Source organism: Crocodylus porosus, unplaced genomic scaffold (assembly GCF_001723895.1).
Source record: "Crocodylus porosus isolate Cpor-Errol unplaced genomic scaffold, CroPor_comp1, whole genome shotgun sequence".
NCBI lineage: Eukaryota > Metazoa > Chordata > Crocodylia > Crocodylidae > Crocodylus > Crocodylus porosus.
This window is the reverse complement of record NW_017728906.1, coordinates 63,612,376-63,617,032: the sequence shown is the minus strand read 5'-3', so window position 1 is coordinate 63,617,032 and position 4,657 is coordinate 63,612,376. Positions and strand designations below refer to the sequence as shown.

Below are 4,657 nucleotides of genomic sequence, written 5' to 3'. Positions count from 1 at the left end.
GCTCTGGTGAACAAACGTTCCCCCAGATCCTGGTGGTCACCCCTGATAAACTTAAAGGTGGCCATCAGATCACCCCTGAGCCTACACTTTTCCAGGCTAAAGAGCCCCATGGCTCTCAGCCTGTCGTCATAAGGTCTGTTTTCCTGACCTCTGATCATGCGTGTGGGTCTCCTCTGGACTCTCTCAAGCTTCTCCACATCCTTTTTGAATTGTGGAGCCCAAAACTGGCTGCAGTACTCCAGCTGCGGCCTCACCAAGGCCGAGTACAAGGCAAGAATGACGTCCCGGGATTTGCTCGAGAAGCATCTATGGATGCAAGCCAGCGTTTTGGTCGCTTTATTAGCAACCAAATGTATGGGGTGTGTAAATTCACTCTTTATAAATAGTGGTAAAAGCACCTGTAAGATGCACATAGGTTAAGTATATTTGGACTGTAAATTTTTAAATGTTAACTCTGATTCTACAGCTAGCAGTTCAAAGATACCATTTGAAGAATGTTGTTAGGACCTTCAGCAGACAGCCTTGTTAGCACTAATCAGTCATGAATACCCACCCTGCAGCAGAACCGGAGAAATGAAGAACACCATGTCTTGAAACTGTTGTTTTATGTTTTTTTCCTCTTCCCAGGGTCCCATGCAAGTTGTTTGATTATTTCAGCTCCTTTTCAACCACAACTCATTGATCTGTTGGATGGAAGTGGAAAACATTTCCGAAACTGAGTATGTCATCTGCTACTGTTTGGTAAAAAGCATCCCTCTGCTCTAGAGGGTATTACAGCTTCCATCTGCTCCATAATGTGAAAAATATGTGCAGACCCCTTTGCCTCAGACTCTGTGTTTCCAAGCTGCATAACTTTGGATGCTGAGACTTGCTTACATTTGATTTGAGGCAATCAGGCTGCTGCTCTGCAATTATTTCATTAGGACCACAAATAATCATTTAAAGGGTGGTCTGAGATTTGAAAGTCACATTGCTGTGACTCTGAAACATATCCAACCCTTCATATTCCCTTTCATCTTTATTTATGTTAAGTATGGCATGCGTTTGAAATGATAAAATATAGTTTCAGTGAGAAAACGTTTCTCGTGTGTAGGCACATAGTAAACATATCACCTACATAGGCAGTTATATCAAGTTCTTTATCTTGTGTGTAGACACAGCTGATTAAAGTACAAGTGTGCACGTGTACAGATCTATACAAATGTATAGTAACTATTACTCCATAGCTTAACCAGTCCAGCCTGCCTGTGCTAGGCTAAGGAAATGGACTTTTTGAGCTTCAGTGTGGAGTATGGTCTGTATACTGCTTTTAAACACCTTTAAGCAACAGTTTTCTCCAGGACTCACAATGTTATCGCATGAATGTGTAGAACAGACTTACATTAAGTAATATCTGTGTTCTGTCCTTCCATGTATCTTGTGTAATTATGGTAGGATGTGATACAGGGGAAGTGGAGTAGTGACTTACAGACTGTTTTCTGAAAGTGGGAAAGGGTAAGAAAGAATGTAAGACAGAATAAGTCCCCATTCAGTGGAGGCAAAAAAGAGAGAAGGGTTTCCATAATTTCTGCTTTCCAAGTCTAGAGACAGCAGCTCATTGTGCACTGAAAACCTTTGTTTGGACACCCAGAAACTTCTGTGGGATTGCTGAAATTTTGAAAGCTTTCTGGTTATTGATATGGAAATTGAATTATTTAAGTCAGTGGTTCTTAACCTTTTAAAGATTCAAGGCATCTCTCAGAAAATGTCAGCTCTTTGTTTTTACACGTTTTTTACTACAGAGAAACAATACAGCAATTCTTCTGTGGCAAAGAACTCAGGAAGACCCCAGTAGGTCAGAATGCTTGTGACACTCTGGATTCCTATTTGAAATTCTGAGTTTGTCTTGTGAAACATGCATGCACACCTAACGATGTTAACATTGCATGACACCCCGTGGCACCCTTGAAAGGGTCTCAAGGCATCACAGGGTGCTGCAGCACCCTGGTGGAGAATCACTGGTTTTAAGTGTTTCCCTTTCCCCTAGGATTTGGCATCCTCATCTCTAGTTCTGCTAACAGAAAGAGCTTTTCAAAATGGACCCTTCTTATCCCAATCCAGGTGTGCTATCATGGACACTTGGCTCCTGTACAGCATAGTAAAATAGTTCCACCCATGAATGGATCTAGAATTTTGAAAAGGAGTGTATAAACAGTGAAGTGTATCAACACATATTTTTCTCCAGTTTAAAATAAACTATAAGTTTTATTAATATTCTGGGGGCCTAGGGATGTATTATTCAGTTTAAGATTGAAACAAAAACAAATACAACTCCATTGGAATGAGTTAAAAACAATCTGCAGGGCTGTAAAATAGGAGCTTCATTACCCGGAGCAGCAAACAGATAGCAGAATTGCAGAATAAAGCATAGCTTGATTGGTGGAACATCAAGCCGGTTATAAAGAAGAAAGTATCATTAGTACCATTCTACATCATTAGTAGAATGATGACTTTAGAAGTAAAGAGTTAGGTTACAATGATCCATGAAGTCAACTGAATCCCTTAACCCTGCCTGACTAGAAATCCTGCTGCTGCTGCCAGGCAGTTGGTTTTAAACTTTGGATGGAGCAGAAAACAAAGAGGGTGCAATTATACCAGTCCACCTGCCTGAATCTCCCACTGGCTCCAGCCCACTTTTGGGAGGTTACTTTAATATTTCTAGCTGGCAGGGCTGCAAAGTGCTGTCCACCTCTGCCATCCAGCCAATGTGTTCTCCAGTCAGCACACTTGCAGATAGGCATTGTAGTGCTTCCTCCGAGCTTCTGGAATTCTATCCCTCCCTCTGATATCTGGCTAGTTCAAGCCATCTGGGAAAGGAAGCAACAGCTGGTTGTAGGAGATGAGTCAGGTGAAAAGGATTAAGTTAAGAGAATGGAGGGAAAATGACTGCTTCTGTCTCCTTTTTTTCATAGAAATGACCAAAAACAGTTATCCGAATTGTTAATTTCACAAACTTTCAACCATAAACTGTGAGCTGCAGAGCTGTGGGAGTGGTTCTAAATCAGTGAGCTCACATACCAGCATGTTCCAGTGACTCAATGTGCAAGGATTTAAACAAAAATAATGATAATAACAAAAGACCTGCAGAGCGAGGGAATTGAGCATCAACGCTGCTTTCAACTTCACAACCAGAGGCTGGAGGGGAGGTGTTTTGTATGCATTTGCCTGGAAGGCTGTGAGGGAAAGGATGGAATAGAACAGCTATGTAATTTCATGCAGCCCTTCTTTCCCACTGTATAGGCATTTTTTTTCCTCTCTCTCTCTCGCTCTCTCTTACCTTCTTCCCCAACCATGAATCTGCCTGTGGTAGTTATCACAGCTGGTTTTTTTCCTGATTTCCAAGAAACTTAGGTTTTGCATTCGGGAAATGAGGGATTCAAATAATGAGAGAGAAAAAGCAAATGTTTGGCATAATGGACAGCACAATTTATAATACTAAATGGTAGAAAAGAGAAGAGTTCTTGTTTGCTTGTAACCTTTATTCATAGAACATGTTAATTGCTGGATGTTATACCATCTGGTATGTTAATCCTCTCTTGTTGTTGACTTTTGTTCACTATTTTATCTCAAAGAAGCAAAATTGCTCTTCTTTGTAGTGTTTCCTTTGTTTATTGGCTATGTTATTTAGGAATTAACTGTGCTCACTATAGGAGGCTCTGCTTAAACCAGACCCTGATAGGAAGATCTAAACTTTTGGCTTTCACTCCCACAGCTGATAAAAATGATGACTTCTGCCTTTCCAAAACTAAATTCAAAATGCACTTCTTCATCATACCTTTACAGTTGCATGTAACACAACACACTTTAGTGAGTCAGGCATACAAGCCACTCAGTGCATGGGCAGGGAAGAGGGGGAAACTAACCCCTATATGCTAAGTAAGATATTTCACTACTGATGAGGAAGGAGAAATGAGCTGTTATTTTTGTTTGCAAGAGCTCAGTTAACAAAAATAATGGAGCCATATATTTAGCAATTAAAAAGATGAGATCAGATAGATAGGATAAAATTGGATAGATCAGGCTAGAACTTGTTTCTAATGAACTACTCAGTTTCAGTAAGGGTTGTGATATTTCCTAAGTCAGTGGTGCTCAACCTTTGGCTCATGGGCTGGATCTGGCATTTAAGATATTCTGTAGCATAGCGGGGAGTGGGAGTAGGTGGGCAGTGAGGGAATCAGCAGGAAGCAGCTCTGCCTGGCATGTCCTCTTTCCTGTGCTATGCCACTGATCCCCACCTCAGCCTGAAGGTAATCTTTCTTCCTCTCTCCTTCCGTCTGAGGTTGGCAGCCACCTCCCTTCCCTGTTCCCTTCCTCCCTTCAACCTTAATGCGGAAGAGTGGTGGACTGTGGTGCAGCTGGATCATAAGTCCTCAGCCTGCATCTTTAAGGCTAAGTACAGACAGTCAAAAAGCCTGAGGTTGAATCAGTTTAGTGTTTGCAGGTGAGTCTAAGCTGTGTAGATTGAACTGATAAGCTAGTGAACAGATATTCACTTTTAATTCTGGAAATGCAGCCACATGCAATGGCACAGACCAGAATTGGGGTGGGGCATTGGAGCATGCCTCCCTGTGCCTAGCTGAAGCAGACAGATTGGGCCAAGGCTAGCCTGCCCACCCTG

General features: G+C 41.8%; 1 protein-coding gene across 1 annotated transcript in view; it reads left to right on the top strand.

Annotated features, from left to right (window-relative positions):
- The window catches only part of NHS (NHS actin remodeling regulator), a 145,979-nt gene that overhangs the window by 471 nt on the left and 140,851 nt on the right, over positions 1–4,657 (top strand). Inside the window, exon 2 of the mRNA XM_019529252.1 lies at positions 628–719. The gene's annotated coding sequence lies outside the window, so the exon portion shown is untranslated. The remainder of the gene's footprint in view (positions 1–627; positions 720–4,657) is intronic.